This window comes from Streptopelia decaocto (assembly GCF_964273445.1).
Source record: "Streptopelia decaocto genome assembly, chromosome: 4".
In the NCBI taxonomy this organism is placed as follows: Eukaryota; Metazoa; Chordata; class Aves; order Columbiformes; family Columbidae; genus Streptopelia; species Streptopelia decaocto.
In genome coordinates this window covers 46607030-46628617 of record NC_138658.1, presented here as the reverse complement: position 1 = coordinate 46628617, position 21588 = coordinate 46607030, and the positions used below count along the sequence as shown (strand labels likewise).

Here is a 21588-nt window from a genome sequence, read left to right as displayed (position 1 = left end):
GAACCACCACCTCAAGCTGGCTGCAGTTTGGACCCAGATTTACTAACATCTTAAGCGCTGAGACACAGGACTATTAGAGCAGAAAAGCATGAATAAATACTAGTCATGCCCAATACAACCATTATGAAACCTATGAGAAATGTGTGACGCAAAAGACTTGCTTTATGCTATTTGACTTTGGAGCCCACTTGCAGAGCAGCAGGACACTGTATTACATGAAATCCATGGCACACAAACCCAAATGAGTGCAAGGCAAGGAAAGAAATGTAATGATGAGTCCTAACCACATACAGAAACTGCTCAGTTATCTTCATCTCTGTGTTTGTGTAATAGGGCAGAATCAAACTTTTACCACAAGCAGCACACATAATGAGGTAGGTGACCAAGAGCGTTTATAATCTCCTGAGAAAACTGTGAAGCTTATAAGGTTTGTACTGCTTGGTATTGGAACATCAAGGAGGTACAGAGGACAATGAAACCTTAGGTAAAGCAGCGCTCTGCACAACTCCAAATGAGTATCAGAACTCATTAGATGAGTTGGCGCAAAGCAAGAACGTTTATTCTGGAACTACAGATTCAAACACGCTACGGTAAGTGAGCTTCCAAATTGCTTGGCAAGCCTCTGCCATCCTTTTAGGCAGATGCTGAAAGTGCAAATGCCTAAAGGCATCCAGATGCCCGATGCCACCAGCCCACGCTGACTGCAGAACCAGCCATTATTATCACCTGGCATCAAGGCTCTGGCTCATCATATTATTATAGTAGGAGACAACACCCAGACAGTTTAGTTTCATAATCCTCAACCATAACAACTTGTGAACAGGTACTATGAACTGTTTACAACCATGAAACAAAGCACAGGCAACACAGATGCACTACATGGGAGATCTGTAGCTTTGCAACATTTTTATACTAAGATACAAGAACAGTAAGGACACAACCAGACCAACATATCTGTAAGCAATTCCTTTCTTTCAATGAAAGCTTGCAAAAGAAGAACTCCAGTAATCCAACTGTAGATACAAACTTGGCAAAAATCTGATTACCTGCAACTGAGCATCAAATAAGACAACCTTCACTGCATCAAGAAAGTGTATGTTAAGTGTTCAGTTGTGTGAGGGAAGAGTACTTCTCAGAAAGAAAATGGCAAAAAATCATTAAGTTGAGCCACATTAGGTGATAACACATGCTGCTCTATCAACTATGAATTGTAACAGCAGCTTTTTTTCCAGCACTTTCACACTGTTGATGGCAGCTGCTGGTAACAGAGACCTGAAAAAGCTAGGATTCCATAAGACTATCAAAACCAGGTCATGTTCCACACTGTTTGAAAGATAAAAGAATAAAGTGCTGTAAGACTGTCTTGTATCACTAAATGAGGAGCAAATCAATTACACAAAATAGTATTTCCTTTAGTGGAAACCTGCAATAGCACTTAGCTCCTGCAAACTTACACCTAAAATACAACTGAGATTATATGAACACCATATAGGCTACCCAGGTACAAGTATGTGGTAGAGAGCATACTTGAAACAGGGAGTTGTCCAGATATTACTAGCATCAAGAAGCACTGAATTTCTACAGATATCTCCTAGATACCTACAATGCAATAAAAGTATCGAGTCAGCATTAAGGGTGTCTTGCAGGGGCAAAACTGGCTGACAAGCCATGCAATTAGGTAGCACTGCAACAGTGGAATACTGCAATCAACAGGCTCCCCAAGATTAGATAACAATCAAGCACAGAGTAGTGGTTTTAAGATCCTTGACTACTGATGGGAGGAAAGCAATAGCCAGTGCACAAATCAGATGGCAGTGCTGCAACAGATGGAGCCTACTTACAGTGCCAAGAACCCCTAAGACAGTACATCCAGATGTGGCCTGCATCAAACAGACACAAACAAGCAGAACCACAGGTGAGGTTTTCGCTGTCATGCAACACTGCTGAGATAGATTCAGTGGAGACAGCATCAATGGGAAACTCTTCATATGCTTAGACCGTCAGCATCAACAGCAAAGCCATAGGACCATCAAGAGCTTCAGCAATGAGCCAGAAATAATCACATACACACAGCATGGAATGACCTATGTCCAAAAGGTGGAAAGGAGTTGCTGAACACAAGCATTCCTCTTCCTCTTTTTCTGCTCCCCAAAGCAATTACTGCGAGAAGGGGGAGCCAAAAAGAGCCATACAGTAATGGTTTGAAGACCAGCACATTTGCAAAACCAAAAGCTGCCAAGCCTCTTGGAGGGACTCACAAAGTCAACATTCAAAGATGGACAAAGCACCATCTAGTTTCAACCAACATAGCTATACAAAAAAACCCAACCCACAACAGGATAGGAACACCTGTAGCAAATTGCACTGAGCCTTACACAGAGAACTGTACATGGCATTAGAGACAACAGGGGAGGCTTTGTCAAGCACACCAAACACGGTGTCTCCGCAAAGAAATTTCTAATGGGCCAGATTAGATCTCTGTGCTGAATACCACTGTGAAAGGATAATTTCAGTGCTAATTTCTTAGACCAGCTGACCAAGCTATTTCAGTCCAATGCTGTGTGCAATGCAAACTCCCAGGAACGAAGATAGAAGATCATTAACAAAAGTTTGTTTTTACATTCCACAAAGTGGAAACCCTAATACTGCATACACCTTGCTGTCAGAATTAGCTGTTCTTCCATGCTAGTGTGTTTTGGTTTTATTTGAGCTTTAGCGTGTTAAATTGCCAGCTCCTCTACCAACACAAGTTACCTGTTAGACAGATCTGGGCCAATAAATCCAGATGGAATACTATTTTTGGTTGCATTTAATTGCTAGTTTCCAGGAAAATTATAAACCGATTTAATTGATAGGAAAGGACCCACTAGAAGCGTGTTTTCAGAAAAGCATGACTTTTGGGTTTCCTAACCTGAAAGAACACTACTCAAGTATGAACAGAACCAGTGCAAATCAGCAGAAGACTCATCAAGCATTTAAACAAAGCCTAATAATGAAGATGTCAGGAAAATTCGTGCTCTGTGACGGGTAAAATTCCATCAAAAGAAGAGTTCAGCCTCCAAGTGACATCATTGCAGATGACATGATACTCCAAACAGAGTGTGGCAGAGTGTTAAAAGTCTTTCAAACCAAATTTCAAGTTATTCTTCAATTTTTCTCAAAAAAAAAAAACACCATCACAAATTCAAGAACAGAAGAGTGTCCTGGTATTGTTAAAGGAAGTTCTTTGTTGATTCATAATTTAGATTATTAATTAATGTTTTAATATTGCTATAAATAATCTTAACATTGGGATGCATGCTGCATGTTGGTTTTGTTTAGGGATCAACATCTCCCAAAAGGAACACCAACCACAGTTACTTCCAAACGTTCATGATTAATGAGTTTGCCAGAAGCTTTTTAATTAAGCAATGCAAAGGCCAAGACAGATACGAGAAAACTACCAGCAGCTACAGAGAGGTGACACTAAATATCACAGAATTCAAGACATCAAAACTAACAAAATAAGCAAGAGAAGGAAAAAAAAAAAGTGAGAAGCATGTCCAATTTTGACAATTTCCAATTAATCCTTTATACTTTTCTAAAACTGGACAGGCAGTTTACAAGTAACAACCAGCTGTGCGTGCAGCTTTTGCCACACAGAAACTGTACTGACCACCACCTAGCACAGGTTAGCAGAACTCCAGAAACTTTAGATAAAGCTTGCACAGACAGACTTCCAAGTCTACACATTGTATATATGCCACTTTTCTGCAGGATAATTATTTATCAAGCTATTGATACTTATATCCACAAAGCAGCCTTCCAATTTCTCACCATTTCCCCATATGCCACTAAAAACCATCCAGTTTCCTGCTAATTTCTACCAGAAAATTCAGGAGATTTCCCCTCACCCCCCAAGCTAAAAGCAACTCTAGGGACATCAGACACATCACAGCTTCAACTGGATGAAAGGACAGGCAGGTCAAAGGGGAGGCAACTAATCTCTAAGGGAACATATGAGAATTTCTCACAGCAGGAGCCAGCATTCAGGGAAGTGCACAGCACCCACAGGCAGAACTATGATCCTCTTGCCACTTGGAGCTCCAACAAAGAGCCAGGGCCGTGCACAGCAATAGGATGAATAATCTGATCAGCGTAATTTTAGAGGCAAGGGGCACCAACACCTCACTTTAGAGCAGTTTCCTTCAAGGTCTCTGCATTTCATCTGACAGAGTGCAGTACCAAAACCCAAAACTGGGTACAATTGCTAAATGACTTCTGTAACACCCCTTGCCTATAATCTTGTAAAGGTTCATCAGCCATTTCATTTCAAATCTTTCCTTGAACAAAGTTGCTTGCAAGAATATCCAAAACAGGTTACAGAGCCTCCTTTCACAGAGATTGTCAAGGCTCAGGCAGACCCTGCCATGGCTGAGCTGATCTAGCATGGGCAGTAGTCCTACTTTGATCTGGAGGTTGGAAAAAGCAACCTCCAAAAGTATCCCCCCAGCCAATTTGTAATTCTGTAAATTAAAGCAATTTTTTAAAGAAAAATGCAAACTTGGAGAAGGTATTCCGCAGTCACTTCTTGGCTTCCCTTTAAAAGTCACATCACTGTTATTTCAAGTATCTCTAGTAATGACAGTAAAGGAAATTTTTCACTACCACTAAAACATTTGAATTGACTATTAAGAGCAAGCAACTCAAACTCTGTCCAAGAACTGATGACTCTTGTAGACTGGACATTAAGAGGATGCGTGCTATGCATAAGCCAGTGTCAGCAGTATCTTCCATCTATTCCTCCAGTTTAAAAGTGGTCCCACATAATGGTTTTGAAATACTATAATATCTTACCTTTAACTTTCTCAAATAAGAGTAATCACTTTTGACTCACTAGGAGCATACAGGTAAAACATTAAGTAAAATAAAAAGGTACATGGTGTTTATTGTGATAATGGGCACACAAACTGTAGCGGATAGATGAGTTCATAGCATTTCTTGTTTCACAGATGTTTATTTACCAGCCCATACTCTTTACCACAACTCTATCAGACTGCCCATTAGTAAACACATCCTTGGTTCCCAAATCCTCCTGTAATAATGGTGCAGCAAAATCCTCCTATTTTCTAAATTCTTCAGACAAGAGTTTTCAGTCTGCTGCAGTTCAACACTAGAGACACATCCAGTCAGCATCTCTCTCCAGTATCCTGAGCTACAATTCCAAAAGGGGATGAACAGAAGCAAAACAGAGGCCTCTAATACTCTTAGCACCAAATACACTCATCCAAGAGTACACACTTATTCAGGAGCCCAATGACTAAACGCATTTCTGTTTTGGCCAGTTGCATAGACTTATAGCTGATCTCACAGAAGAAAAAGGAACACCACTTCACCGGTCACTGCACCCAGACCTCACAGATGTCAGCTGGTGACACCAAACTAAACTACCAAGTCCAGGACACACTATAGGGACCCCACACTTTGCCAGAAGATCGGGGAAAAAACAGTTCATCAAAACTCAGTGTGGGTTATGACATCTCAAATCTCAATGCTTTGCATGCACTAGTTTCCTTTCCCTGCAGAATTCCCAAGAACTCTGTCCCGTACACACACTACTGCATGGTAACGTATCCACATTTAAGTTAAATGTAAAAACGAGCTGTTGTCCATCTTTTAATAAGATATTTAAGATTTTTAAGATTGCAATAAGAAAAATAGTTGTGAAATCTCAAAATATTCAAAGATGGCAAACCTAGGGGAGCCAGCTAAGGAAGAACAACAGAGACTAAAGAGCTGGTACAAGCTGGCAATGCTCAGATTGCATCATACCAACTACTAACAGCAGCTTTGGTTCTTCCTGACATAAAAACTAAACAGAAAACTAGCTGAAGCAGTTTGAGGTAAGTAACTTAAGTGGGAAACAGCCAGAATCATTAAGGATTAATGCAATTCATCCAAGGGAAGGAAAATTCAATGAAATAAAAATGGAGTTAATATTGGTGCCAGGAACGGAAAAAAAGGAAAATCATACTGTTCAGTGGAAATTTAAGTCCTGACATACCTTTTTGGTACTGGAAAAATCCCACTTACGTAAGGCTTATAATTAATATTCTTTTGTCACTTAGACAACAAAGAAAATTATCAAATAGCATGGACTTTCTTTCAAGTAATAAAGTCTACCTGTGCATAGCCAATGTGGGATAATTCCAGTGACAACAGAGAGAGTAGGAAAGCAGAAAACAACTCTTCCCACGGCTCTATCAGAGCAACTGCTGAGCCTAAAAACATCTTCATACATGAATTCAGAAAAGGAACAAACTCTACAGTGCAAGTACTCCCTCATAAAGAATAAGGCTGTTATCATTCTCACTTGTATGTTTGCTTAAAACAAACTGTACAACAGCCAGTTACACTTCATAAACACCAAGGAAGCACTAACTCTTGTTTCCCCTTCCACAAGAAACCAAGTAAAGTAGAATAAAGAGCATGAACCTTGCCCAGCTTTAACTCCAAACTACTGCACAGTCTGAGCACTCCACAAACTCACCAGGAAACCCTCTGAACTCATGGGATAAAGGCAACTCTAAAAGGACTTGATTTTCCCAGTTGAATAGTAAATCAGGATATACCATGAAATTGAATGAGTGTAACAAAATGACCTAAACAGAAACAGGGACTTCAGGGCCAGCAATCATATCAGCATTTTCTGCTAGATAATATCGCACGTGCCACTTTTACTCACATAGGTATCTCAAAATCACACAATCATGATCCAGCAGTGGCACACTGTAGCATCTTATATGAATGTGTAACACACCACTTTACATGTAGATAGTCTATACATTTAGATACATATAAAATGCACATATATGTATAAAATATGTATGTTTTTATTTATATATGTATAATATCAGTCCCACAGTCAGGTGGCTAATCTCCATTCCACAGTTTCTATTACAAGTCTAAGTAATTATTTTGCTAGACTACTGAGATAATTAGCTACTTGACACGTTAGATTTCAACTCAATACTAAGTCCTACAATTATTAAAAAAAAGTGCCTCCTGGTGCTTGACATTTTTCATAACAATTCACCTATATGCAGGAATCTTGGCTCTTCTAAAAAAGAAGCCCACTTCTTCTATACATGATTTCAGACAAAAGTTTGAAAGCATAAAATGCAAGAGTTAGAAATGGGAGCCACAAATGCATTTAGAGTGTTATTACTCTGTCAATTCTTGACTTTGTCAAGGCCTTTGCATTGCATTTTTGCAGACTTAGTCTTACAGCTGACATAAATACCTGAGAAGTGACCAAGTAAAATATGTGAGAGGTAGGAAGTTACGCATCCACCAGTGAGGCTTGCTATTTACTGAATCTAAACTGGTAAAAAAGTACCATGAAACAGATTTTAAGGTGCTAGCTACTAAAAGTTTAGCATTTGTTCAAATATTTTTAAGTTATGGAATCTTTACATACACAAACAACTTTACCCTGGATCGGAAAATGCTGCTAGGTAAAGTTCTAGCATCAGAGTTATCAGATTATTATGACCACCTTAATCACATTTCTGAGACAGCCTGATCTGAGCCAGAAATCAGAACTCTGCAATAGTTTAAAAGTGACTGTGTGAATTTTAAATACAGCCTTGTTGCCGCAGGTACAATTAAGCTCTATAAAAACAGAGCTCAAAAAGCAACCTATTGCTCAGCCACGATAATTAGCACTAGGAGAAATAAGTTAGCCCCAGTGGTTGGTCACGCGAGCCAGCTGCTACAGTGCATTGCTGTAGTTCCACAGAAGCATGATGCACCTCACAAGGAATAAACAACTGTTAATACTCGTCTTACTTAATAATCCAGACAGTGAATTCCATCACATTGGTCACCACTATCCACCTCAAAAAACTGATATAAACCAAGCAGGTTAAAGCTTTTCTGCTACCCCCCAAAATGTTTCATTATATGAAAAGCTTACCTCTCCTCAATTTAGAGAGAGGCGTATTACTGCGCATTGAGTTTAGAAAAAAAAAGAAGGAAAAGAATCATTAACCATGAATACCTATTCGGTAAAGTATCACCTGATTTGTTAGACTCTGTATTAACAATATTTTACATTATAGCTACTTTTAGATGGACACCAACCTTAGAATTCATAGGCAACAAGCAATAATGATCAATTTTACCTGCCTAAGTGGAAATCATGTATCTGCCACAGTGTGAGACTTCATCTTTTAGATAAGCCCCTGGTGTGGGGTTTAATCAGCTGTACGGTTCACCACATCATAGGCATAAAACAAACAACACCCCCCCCCCCCCGCCCCGCGCGCACAGCCTTAGTCCTGATGGCAGACTGGCAGAGCTGTGTCTGAAGCAAAAAAACTAGATATCCCTAACGAGGAGATGCCCAGTTCTCTGCTTTGATCACATACCAGAAAAAACAGGGGGAGGGTAGATGGGGAAACAAGGCTTGGGTTGTTTTGTGGGAGGGTGTTTGCTGGGGCTTGTTTTATTTTAAATATCTGCACTCTTGCCTTGGCCTTGGAACAATGGTATCAAGTTTAAGCTCAATGTCCTTTTCAAACACAGGCTCTCCTTGCCAACCTTGCATGGTATAAATAGCAGCAAGTGGAGAAGCGAGCATTAAAGATATTATTTTAAAATCTCAAGAGTGCCAGTGCCCTCACTGCAGGACTGAAGAGTCTGGGTGCAGAGGCGCGAGCTCCATCAGGCTTGAAACATTTCAGACACGATGTCAGCATTCAACTAGCTAAAAAGCGACACCAGCAATGTACAACTTCTGTATCTTAAAACCACACACAAAATACAAACCCTCCTCAGCCCAAGCGAGGGCCCCTCAGCGCGGCTCCCGCTGCAGCCGCACCTGCACTCCCAGCAGGGGCTCCGTCCCACAGACCCACTCCGCGCGCAGCCAGGAGCCCGGCGGGCGGGACGGGAAAGTCCGAGCAGCAGAGAGCGGCGGCCGCCCCCGGGCCGCGGCACTGACCCACTTCCCCGGCAACACACCTCGGCGCCCGGGCGGATCCGGCCCCGCTCCGCGCCGCTCCCGCGCCCCGTTATCCGGCCGCCCCCGCAAGCCCGGGCTGAGGTACCGGAGAGGGTTGCAACTAGAACTTTGCTAAAAGAAGAAGTCGGTACTCACGCCGGCGCTTACACACCACCCCTCACTTGTAGCTGGGTTACACACGACAAAGCTGTTCCGGACCGCAGGCACCGCGGCCCCTCCGCCCCCGCGGAGGCCCCAGCAGCGTCGCGTGCGCGGCTGCACCCCTCCGCCGCCTCCCCGCCCCTGCCCAGGCCAGATCGTCCCCAGCGCGGCCCCGCAGCCGCCCTCCGGCAGCACCTGCCGCACCGCGGGTCCCGCGCTTCGCTCCCCTCACCTGGCGCCGGGCCGCCCCTGGGCGGTGCTTTTGCCAGGGGGGCGCGGGGGCTGCCGCCCGGTGCGGGTGGGCCGGCCGCGCTGCGGCGGGCGGCGAGGGAGGCGCAGGTAGCTGAGCGGGCGAACTGGGTCAGCGACTAAAAATACCGCGCGGGAGTGAGGAGAAGGATCTCTCCGCGGCGGACGGGGAGGCTGTCGCCCCTCCTGGGGCTTCTCGGCGGTACCGGCGCCTTTCTGGGCGGAGCGGGGCCGGGGCGGGGCAGGTGGTCACGGGCAGCCGGCGACCTTGCCCCGGCCAGGCAAGGTGCGCTAGTTCAAAGTCACAACCGACGACGACAAAACCCTCCCGGATTTCAGTGTTTAAACCGCGTGCGGGTTCACAGGGAGCGTGTGGGGTGAGCAGTCGGCCGATGTGCCGTGGCTGCAGGGCCGGGCCGCTGCCTTCCCGCCCCGCGGCCCGGCCGGCAGTAAAATCACCCGCCTCGGGGAGCGGCAGGTCAGGACGGGCCGCATTCCCCCGGCACGGCCCGAGCTGCGCCGCGCTGCCCCCGGCCCGGGGCTCCGCGGGAGGTGGCTGGCTGGCCTCGCCATGCCCAGGGCTGCCGTCCCGAACGAGGGAGTGGGGAAAACGCAGATTGTTCCTGCGAGTCAGCTGAGAGGTGTCGCGGGTCTGCGGTTAGCGTGATGGCACACAGCAACACTGAGGCAAGATCCAGGGTGCAACAACAAGAAATCCCAGGAGGTTCTGGCTTAATTTCCTGATAGCCTAAGCACAATGCTGGGCTTGCACTAATCTTTGCATTTATGCAAAACAGTTTACAAATGCAAACCACATAGCAAGTGTCTGAGTTCAGTAGTGATGGGCCACAACTTCACCTCTACCTTTTAGCAGCTTGTCTGCAATATTGCTGCTGCTTCTTTGTGCTTGACATCCTGGGTTAGAGTGGCAGTAGGGCCAATGCTTCACTCTGGAATCCATCCACTTGGGGGTGTCAGCAGGTACCCTCCATGCCAGCCTCCCTGACCCCATGGAGTAACTTCCCGGGATTTGGCACTGAAGTGGTGTGTTCAGCTGGTGGTGCTGCCCATAACATGAGGCAGAAAGGGCAAATCTGTTTTCCCGTCTTTACAAAGCCCCAAAAAGTAAGCTTTGCCTAGGTGACATGGAAGGAGGAGAAGCTTTCACATGCCAGCAAGGCTGGAGACGCTTACCTGGTGTGTCTGGTGCATGAGGGCACAGCAGCCCTCAGGCTCACAGTGTGCCCATGGGGGAGTTTGTATCCAGGACAGATTGGGTGACTCCATAGGAAATACTTTCTTGACATCAAGCTAATTCCCTGACCTTCCCCTCCACCCTCCGGTACTATATACAGTTGTTGGCTATTTATATATGTGATGAATATGATTCAGAGTTAAACATCCCAGGAAGACACTGAATCTCTCAACCTAATAATTAAAAAAGGAATACAGCATGATTGCTTTGTTTCATCACCACATGAAAGAGCACTATTTATTTCTGTTGTGGTTAGCTTAGTAGTAACAAACAAAATATTTTATTCCCATCCATGAAAAGCAATCTTGCCCATCTTTATGGGCTTCATCCCAAGCATGCTGGAGTCAGTAGTATTACACACGGGCTTTCGGTTAGCACATGATTGCAAATCTAGTGAGCTGGATTACAGCAAGAGCGCTTTTGGGCTACAAGACTGGGCATTGTACAAGACTTGGCCACCCCGAGAGGGAATAATGCCAATCTTTAGTGAGGGACTCCAGACCTTGAGAGGCAAACCCTTCAGTAGCACAGCTGAAGCACCCTGGCAGGAGCCCTCTGCTGTGGCTGGACGTGTGGAGCAAGGGATATCGTGAGATTTTTGTGGTGTCATTGGATTACTGCTCATGTGGAACTGAGTGATAGATGGTTTACATAGCCAGCCTTTTAGCAAAGTTCACAGGCATGGCTCCAACTGTATATATCGAGGCTAATCTCAATTACAACTTAAAAATGCCTCTGTCTTTGTCACTGTGGGGATGGTCTGGAAAGTATCGACTGATCGCTACAGCTGAAAGCTTGTCATGTTGATCTTTATCCCACCAAAGATCACAGTTCATTCAGCGTTCAGTGCAACCACTCCACTCTGATGGCTCTTTCATTTTTCTTGGGTTTGTTTGTCTAGGCCTTTCATATAGCAGTAATCAATGGTAAAAATCAATTTAAAAAATAGAGACTTGGATTATTTTAAAATGAGGTAATAACAAGCAAATTCAGGAACAGTTGCACTGGTGTTCCTTTAAAATCTTCCCACCTGGGAAGTTGGTATTCATGTTGATGGTGATAGTTGAAATCACAACATGGTGGAAAATTTTGTCAAATCTAATCAAAGAGGATTTCAAAGTGGCCAAAGACTCTCACTGCAGAAGAAGGAACTAGAGAGGACACTGAGGTCTGTATGATTTCCATTTTTTGCATCGTTTGTCCTTGGAAGTCCCTTTACTGGGATTCTAATCAAAAGCTGTTGGAAAACAGTTGTTCTGATCAAAACCTCGTGACAGCCTTTTCTTCTCTTGCTAAGTAGTCATGAAATGACTTTTGCTTTTCTGCCTTTTTTTTCCCCTCCTCAGCTCTTCTGGTCCATGCATTTTGAGTTTCATGAACTCATATGAGGAAGACTGCAGTATCAGGTCACTGAATGTTGAAAAAGGAGGGAAGGAAAAGATAAAGAAGAGGGAAGAAAAAAAAAACTTGCATGAGGAAGATATTAGAAGACAAAGGATGACAAGGGGGAAGGTCACCAAGACCACAAAGAGGGATAAAGCATGGGAAATAATTGGAGAGACCAAAGCAAGGGGTGACTATCACAATAGGTGGGAAAGAGAAGAAATGGAGTAACAGATAGTGTTTTGTATCTTTCTTTACTTCTTGTAAGTAGGCTCCATGAATGCTGCTAAAGGAGCTGGAAAGAAAAACTACCCCAAGATGGGTGTATGTCTGCCTTTAATAATAGATGTGATTGCAGCAGGTATAAATAATTTGAAATGGTACTAGGTAATGTGAGTATCAATAACAGTAAAAATGCAGCAGCACAGGATGGCCAAATCTGTGTCCTGTTAGTATCCAGAGTAATGGATGGTTTTGAATAGGTTATTAGGAAACTCACTCGGTTTCAGATCCTGACTCTTATGGTTGCTTGTGTACTTTAATATTATATGGTAATCGGCTAGAAAAGCAGACTTGTAACAGGGATTGAAATTCAAATTTCTCCACTCCCAGCTAGGAACCTCAATTGTTGCACTGCAAAGTGATGCCTTGCTTCCCTGGCCCAATGAATGTGGATTAGGTTGTTCAGAATAACAGCCTTTTGGCTTGCACAATGAGAGGCATTCCTCCCAGCTAGCCTCTGGCCTGGTGACGAAGGGGATTTCCTTGGAAGTGCCAGACAGGGATTCAGTGTTGTCCTTAAGATCCACCTTTTTAGCTGCTGAGAGGACCTCTTCTTCCTCCTATCACGCTTTTGAAAAATGCTGAAGTCTAGAGTGCAGACCCTGCTCCAGCATAACTCAAGCATTAAATGTTTTAGATGCCAAGAAGGTTGTAGTTGCAGTGTCAGTAACTGGTAACGCAGGTGCTTCTTATGCTGGCTGTTAAGAGATTCTGGTCCAAGGTACCAACACTCCTGGTGTGGTGGGGAGTGGGAGCACCTGGCCCAGAGCTGGGAGCTCCTGCTAGAAAACCAGTGCCAGAACGTGGGGGTTGTAGCTCTTAACGTTGCAACAGCTTGGTCTGTGGTGGATTTATAGACTTTGCTAAGTCTTGGTTGTATTTGGGAAAACGCTATGTTGTGGATTTTTTCATGTTACACAGCAGAGTGTACACAGGTAATTCTTGGTATGGGGAGGCTGACTTCTGTCAGATAACACTCCAGCAGGCTGGAGGTTAATGTACTCTGTTGTGATTTTTTTTTTTTAATTGAGGTGGAGAGGGGGCCAGTGGAGACATGTAATGAATGTCAATACCTGCATTTAATTTCTTTGGCAAATGGTAGGTACTGTTCCCCTTTGCTTACACAGTCTACATTTAACGTACTGCATAAGATAAAGCAAACCTTTCTGGAGGCCAGTGCCAATTTTGGTTGAAGAAAAGTATAGCGCTACAGTTGAAAGTCTTCATTATCTTCTGAGGCTCAATTACTAATGAATATTCTTTGATTTTTGTTACCACACACTTCACATTCATATGACTTATTTTCCGCCCAAGGCCTATTTGAATAAAATTGTATATTTCCTGCGTTGACAACATACTAATGATGTATGGTAGAGAACATCATGAGGAGTAGCCCTGCTGAAAATGTTGAAAATGTCTTTGGATGGTAATTTGAGCTCGATCATGTAATTTTACTAGTGATTTTACCTGTCATGGCTACAAATAAAATAATTCTAAGAATTCCTGGTACTTCTCCTCCACAGTTCAGAAGATAATTAGTCAGACTGTGTATCCCCACAAAAAATATTGGTGGACAGATCAGAGATCTCTGGGCTAAATTAATCCTGTAAGTAATTTTTTTTTATATGCTTTTCACTAAAAGTTTAGTCCTCTGCTTATAAGGAGCACTGGTGGAGAACTAGAAAATACTCTTAATGCTTTAACTGTTACACTAATTGTAGTTCACTTGATTCCCTAAGGTAATAAAACTCTTCCTATCGTGGGCCATTATCTGTTAGATAAACCCCCTACATTGTATCTGTTATTAATTATTTATTCCTCCATTATTCTTAAATGTACATTAAGGAATTGGCTCATGGTTTCTAGCACAATTCATAAGAACAACTGTTCAATAAATTTTTTGAAACATTTTCTTATGGCAAATAAAGTAATAAGGCAAACATTAAGTTTAATCTTCTATGAAGTTAAGATATCACTTTAACCATTTTATTAATATTTTGAGAAATCTAGAGATTTCCTTCCCAATATTAGTGATTGAGAATATGTATATTATTCTTCTAGACTAATTACTTTTCTATTTTTTCTAGTTAGAAAAAAAATTGCCTAATTTTCCCCATTTACTTCTTTAGTATCATTTCAATGAGCTTATGTAGCCATATGAAGAATGACAACTTTGCTGTTCTGTAGCTACAGTTATTACCCCTTGGTATTTTTCACATATGTGGTTTCCTAAACAAATATAACTTCACATAAGTGGATTTATGCAAAAATACCAAATATGGTTATTTGTCTAAGAGGAAAAAAAAGGAGATTTTATAGTGAACATGACAACCCAGTAGACATCTTTAAAACATTATTTTCAATCCATGTGAGTACAATTGAGAATTTAATTGCCTTTGCCAAGGCACTAGGGAAGGGATATTAACAGCAAGAGAGATGCTAAACTTTGAACAAAGTACACTGGCTGGGAGAATGGCTGATAGGAAAGGTTCAGTCACAGATCATGTGAAGAAGATGTTTGAGAGATTCATATATTGCAACAATGTGAGGATTTCCAGTCAGTGCTATTCTTTGTAGATGTCAAGAAATGACCGAGCAGAAAGAAAATTTAGAATTCTGTTTTTCAGCCATGCTGAACTGGAGCTGATGTTTAAATAACCACAAGGGAACTAACTTGATGAATGACTTGGTCAGAGGAGGGGGAGGAAGAGACTCGTGAAAAAAGTGCCTAGAGATGCTGGCTGGATCTCTCTGCAGGTGGGACTAGTTGATGTGATAAAGGGACAATGGTTGACAAATTTCTGTGGCACTCCATAGCACATCAGAGTAGACATTGGAGGAGATCTCCAAACACGACGCTGGCAGATGAGTCGGAAAGCTGGAGAAGGAGTGGAGATAATCTGGCTGTTAGAGACAGTAAACAGGGAATGGAGTCTTCCAGTCTTGAGTGCAGGGTGAAAAGCAGCCAGCACAACACATTCTTACTTTTTTCTATTACTGATTCTTTCTTTGCACTTTTATTTTTTGCCTTTGGTTTTTTTTTTTCTTTAAAGGAAAACAGCTTTTCTTCTAAAAGTCTTAGGATCTTTCTGTTCAAGGAACCATCTGTGGGCAAGAAATGAAGGTGAAGATAAAATTCCAATAAAACACCTGCACAGACCTATTTGAAAGTGTTTCTTCCCAGGAAACAAGTGCTCCTGAGCCTTTAAGGGCTATGCCTCAGCAGCAGCTCCAAGATACACACCATCAGCTACATGAACAGTGGTTGACAGGGGCCTGCAGAAGAATTATTGGCACTAAGACATATTAAAGGGAAACTAATAGAGCAGGGGTATCAAACTCATTTTCGCTGGGGGCCACATCAACCTTGCAGTTGCCTTCAAAGGGCCAAATGTAATTTTAGGACTGTATAAATGTAGGAGTAGTATAAATGGGAGGCTGATGTGGCCCCCAGTGAAAATGAGTTTGACACCTGTCTAATAGAGAAAAAGGTTACACACTCAGTTTCCTTTCCTACTTTTCAGTGGTTTCATCACTAGATCACTATAGACTTAATGTTTTGAAGAATTAATGTTTTGATGAAGTAAAACCAATTCCATTCTTATCTGTAGCAGGTCAACTGTTTAAATGGTGCTGAATATTATTTCCTTCTGTCACTCTTCTGTGATTAAGGAACACAAAATCATATTGCTATTGCACCTCCCCAATGTGAGGTCTGGATGTGAGAAACAGCAGGGTTTAGCAAGTATCCTTCACACAGTAGTAAATGTGGACGTGGGGATGAATAGGCTGTTAGTCAGCAGCAAATACACAATGATGTGACTTGTTCTGACAGGAGAGAAGGCAAAGCCAACTCGGACATGGTTTGCCTATAGCAAATGCAAAGTAATACATGCTGACAATTCCTGCAGACCAGCTGATGTGTAGTTAAGTTGTTAATAGGTACTAACTTGATGGTGCTTCTGAGCTCACAAGACCATGTAATGTAGTGTACCATGCTGCTGTTTGCTTAAACCCTGTGCCATCACTAATGGGATTTTTCCTGGTCTTTCTGTAGGCTTCTATGAGTTTCAGATCTCTATGTTTGGGAATGTGTATTGCATTAGACACACAGCACCTTAATGCTGCAAGTTACGCCAGTATTCATACTAATTAGAAATAGGTATGGTGTATGAAGAACAGAGAAATGGGAGTAATTCTGTGTGATAAAGGTAGTGGGTACTAAACAGAAACCTGCATCAACAAAACAGAGAGGAAAAACCTCAAAGCTGGTTCTGTGTGGCAAGGTGTCCCCATCTGAGTCTCACTGAAACAGAATGGAACAAAGCAATGTTGTGAGGAGGCTGCATTGCAGCAGCCCATGGCAGGATTTAGCACTGATTGCTCAAAAGGGAACTGCTAAAGGTGAAAAGTCAGATAGCTGGAGAATGAAACCCTTTCCTTTTCTCTTTCCTCATCATTGCTAAAATGGACAGATGAATTCCAACATTAATGAAGGGACAGCATGTGCTTTCGATTTGGTGATTGAAAGTGAATGCTGTTCTGTATGCATGAAAGGTTACTGAATGGACAATAAGAGACTCAGGGAAAACAAGAAAACACAAAACAAGCCTTTTCTGCATGTGATTTTTAAGAAATGGTATGCATCCAATGGGAGCAAGAAAATTAATGTAGATTTAGGACTTCTTCCCTCCTGGGTGGTAACACAAGCCAAAGAGAAGAAGATGAGAAAACACATATGGAATTTAGAGTGAAAATAATTCAATGGGGAAAAAAATACATTTTTTTAAATTTGCACTTAATGTGTTTTAGTCCATTGTAGCATAGATCACTTAGAGGTCTTACATGAAGTCATGTCTGACCCAATCCTTAGTTTGCTTAGAACAAGTCTGATGTGCTATTTTTGCCCCCCCCAATACTCATTCTAACTGACCAAAGTAACTTTGCTAGGGAAAAAAAACCCACAACTTAAATGCAACACCCTGGAAGACTTGTTCTGGGCATAGTTTTAATGGCTGGACAGGCCTTATGTAAGAAAATTCAGTTCTGTCTAGGGCTTAAGCCACTCGACTTTACAATTTGGACAAGATTACTGTTGCATCAGGTGTTCCTGGAATAAGAATATTACTTTGTTGGAAAATTGCAGGTAAATGAGAAAGGTCACACATGCATTGTCTGTCTACAGCACTCCTCTCCTAGGATGCAGTAGGATTTATCTCGATATTTCATGCTGTAAAGACATTGTAAATAAATGAAGTTATTAATAAACCAGATAAATTTTGAGTTAATATTTTAGATGTGTTAATTTTGGCTATTGTGCAGTCTGAAGGATTCATTGGAAATATAATGAATTGTAACAAAAAGCCAAACATATAAAGTTACAAACTCATTAACATTGCCTCGGCAATCTACTTCTTTCTTTGTTTTCACTTCAGTTCCTTTTTCTGATAAGCCAGTAGTCCTGGATAGGAGGAAAAGTTAAAGTGGAGAAGGAATGAACATGTTCCTTTCTTCATTGCTAGCTACTTGCTTTGTCTTAGCTGAACTCAAGACTAGCATGTAGATAAGCCACCAAGATGCAATGTTGGGATGTTTTGAAGACATCAGTTTATTTGCACAAGGGATTATAAAAACATGTATGTTTTCTATTGTGACGAGCTTCTGAGTCAGAGCTGGAATGTGCAGCAGCAGAGGACTCATCCCTGCTGTCCCACATGGCGCCCTCCTTAACCACAATCTCTTGCTCAGCCTCCTATTAGTGGGCATTTGTCAGTTTTTGTAATTTTCCAGTCTGAAATGCAAACTGTAGTAACAAATAGCATTTTCTTAGCCCCTATGTATTACTAGAATTCTCCAAGGAATCCTTTTATGCCTGACTTTTTTTCCCCACTTCGTTATGTATCACAGAAAACTGACTGAAATACTGTACTATGCACATTGATTTGTACTTCTGGATTTCATTTGCCATTTATGATGAGCAGCTCGCAGAGTGTTTAAAATGGCTACAGGAGGCAGCACTTTTATTAAAAGTTACTGATCCTGTCTCTCTCTGTGAATATTGATATAACGGATGGTGGTGTCAACTAAAGCCAATTACTTCCTGCTGTTCAGCGCTGCTGTCTCTGTGGAAGGTGAAGCTGCAGACTTCCTTAATTAATCATGCCAGTTTAGAAATTGAAGACAATAAGGGCTAAGGATAGTGAAGCCTCCTGCTATAGTCAGCACTTATTTCCTTTAAATACACAGCTTCGATGTAAGCTAGCAAAGATAATATATTTGGGAGAACTCTGGGCATTTTAAATATACCCTCACACACTCGTGCAGTGCGCCCCTCCCAGAATGAATTCATCACCGTGGAAAATGCTTCTGAAACGGAGCCATTCTGCTGCCTTAAACCAGCATGCAGACAGTGCACAAAAGCCTTAACCTTGCTTCCTATGTTTATATAGTTTAAGAACTGCTGCTAGTAAGGTTTCATCCAAGTGAAAAGGCTGAAGGTTCCTGAATATAGACACAAATCAGACAGAACTAGTAGCCTACGCAGGTAATAGATTAACACATAGTCCTTGAATTACATGTTTCCTGAGGAGGTTTCAAAGAGCTCTGTAAAATGGTTATTTCTCTCATACATGAGGAGAGTATCAAAGAGTTCAGCGACTTGATACCTTATACAAAAAAAATCAGAGGTGATGGGAAAAACATTTGTTCTCACTCTTACACAAATTCTAGGTTTCACTTCTTATGAATACATGTGGTTTATATTCTTCTTCATATTAAGAAAATGAGATCATGGGTCAGAAGAGTTCCAGATTTTTTCAAAATCTATATGTCCCAGAGAAGGGATTTTAATTTTGGTCACTTATTCTCTTCCCACTACGACTAGACTCCTTGATGGTAAAACGGGCAGTGAAATAAACGGCACTGCAGTACTCTTTTCTTTCAGAGAATAATAGAGGCTTTGCTTAAAATATTTCTTTTTATCATATAATCAAAGAAACATGTTTGTAGCTGAAGATTTATGTCACATTTCCAGGAAGCAGTCTGCTGAAACTTCTTTGTTTTTAATGAGTAAGCATAAATACACCCCAGTGAAGGCTTTCTCTGGTATGACATCCGAGTCACTTGCATTTAAATTAGTGGGTCAGCAAGAAAGGACAGTGGAACCTTTATTAGCAGCTGACTTCTCTTGAGTCTCATTTTACACTTTTGGTTCCAGCACTGTTCAACTGAAAGGAGATACTGTAGGTAAAATAAAGGAGGTGAATAACAAAGACAAGGCAGGTGCCAGACATCAGCTTCCACTGCATTCTTCAAAAATATCTGTATCCTCACTGATATTATAAAGAATCATAATGCAGCAAGTGTCTTTGTGAATCAGGTAGTCTTTTGTATTCTCTGGTAAGAGCTTTACATGAGCAAAGTTTATGATAGAGTTCAGTATTGTTTTAAAGCTGTCTTAGATGAAGAAGCTGCCCATCAAGTAAGAAACAAAGGCAATTATCTATATAAATTCTGTTTCACCTGCTGAAGTTGTTATGGTGGTGCTGTTCTCTAAGGAAATCCATATTTTCTGTACAATTGCTTTGTGATGCACTAGAAGACCTCAAGCGTTCTGTCAAGAACTCTTCCTGTGTTGGACGGCCTGATGCTCATTCCTCATCTTTTGTGACGGTGTTCTTTGAAAAGCTGCACGATGTCTTAATTTCTCTTGAATTTTGATTTTGAGGGTTAATTAGTGTACAGATGACAGAGATACTGTGAGACCTATATAGAGAATGTATATATAGCTTGTTATCACATGCATCAATAAGTAAGTCTGAGATGTCATGGGCAAACTCTTCATTGCTTTCCAGCTCTTTCCAGCTCTAGCTGGACATAAGTGCAGATATTTTTGTTGTTCTGGTAACAAAGGAGAAGGTTGTTGATCATTTGTATATGATCAGTTACAGAGCACATGCAGACTTACAGGGCCATACTCTTGATAGAATGCTATATAATGAAAATGGCCAATACCTTTTTAATGAGAAAGTATAATAATAGAAAGGCTTTGTTGTTAAAGTTGTGTTTTCTTCAGGATAGTAAATGATCTGTGTGAGGAGCACATGACAAGCCTAATTGATCCCCAGTGTAACTTTACTGGACTGAGTTGATTTGTACAAGACTATTTTTCTTCATTCTTTTGGAGAGAGGAAAAAAAGAAGTTAAGAAATACATAGCTGGGAACGTGTCTGGTTAGTATCTTATATATGAAACTTTTATGCCAGGTTCAGAGGCTCAAGTGATTTAGTTTAATGTTGGGGAGTCAGAGACATATAAAGTGGAATCTAAAGTTGTCATTGCTTGCAAATACTAATGACTTTGTGTTACTAATTACTTTTTTTCAAGTTGTGTAAACAGAAAAAAGAAGCCCTTCCTTCAATACCCTAGAGCTTTTTGCTTAGAAATTTTAAGTTTCGTGACTTGTGTTCTTCCAGATGGGTGTGATTTTTCTGTTTCCTTTATTTATGTACTGAGTCAGAGGTGGTAGTGAATCCAACTCAGAAGCTGTTAAGCCCCTTATTAGAAAGAGTCGATGAGAGGAATAGATGAGAACTGTGCCGAGATCTTTAATGAAGCATGCTGTATAACAGAGGTAGAAGATTCAGTGACAGAGGACTGGAACAATTTGAATCAACATTCTTTAAAAAACTTCCATGGGATCACAATCATTAAAATCCCCTTTATTGCAAGATATAATGTTAGAACATCTTTCAAGTCTTAATAATTCAAACTTAGATACTATCCTGTAGAGTGAGACTTGCAAGACTTTCTAGTGCTTATGTGCAGAATGAATTTTAAATTTGCTGGGTACCACATGAACAACCCACTGATTTCAGGGAGGGTGCTTTTCCCAGATGGGTGTATGGCATCTTGGCAGGAGATGGATTTCCTGCTCTCCCTTGCAGTGAATTCACCACACCACAAGCACTTATTTCATCCTTCTGGTGCCACAAGCGTTCATAAAATCTCAGCTTCTTGATCATGAGAAGCGTTCAAATGCGTTATTATTTATATTATGATATAAAGATGGGCCTCACTCCAGTAGAAGTTCCCTTGAATTTCATGGTAGTTGAGATGTGAAAAATAGAAAGAGATCACATCAGACAAGAACAGCAGAGGAACCATTGCAGGAACGCAGCAGTGCAGATATGCTAGCCCAGGTAGTGCCGGGAACTTGCAGAGTTTTGTTTCTGTTTGCATATCACCAGAAGATACAAACCACTCTTGTAAT

At 41.6% G+C, this 21588-nt stretch overlaps 1 protein-coding gene across 2 annotated transcripts in view; it reads right to left on the bottom strand.

Moving 5' to 3' along the window:
• The window catches only part of MTUS1 (microtubule associated scaffold protein 1), a 120551-nt gene extending 111084 nt beyond the window's left edge, over positions 1 to 9467 (bottom strand). Inside the window, exon 1 of one of the 2 annotated variants that reach the window (XM_082050403.1) lies at positions 9381 to 9467. The gene's annotated coding sequence lies outside the window, so the exon portion shown is untranslated. Of the gene's footprint in view, positions 1 to 9142; positions 9210 to 9380 lie in introns of those variants that run through there. The other variant, XM_082050405.1, reaches the window with a different exon arrangement.
• Between the last annotated feature and the right edge of the window lie 12121 nt (positions 9468 to 21588).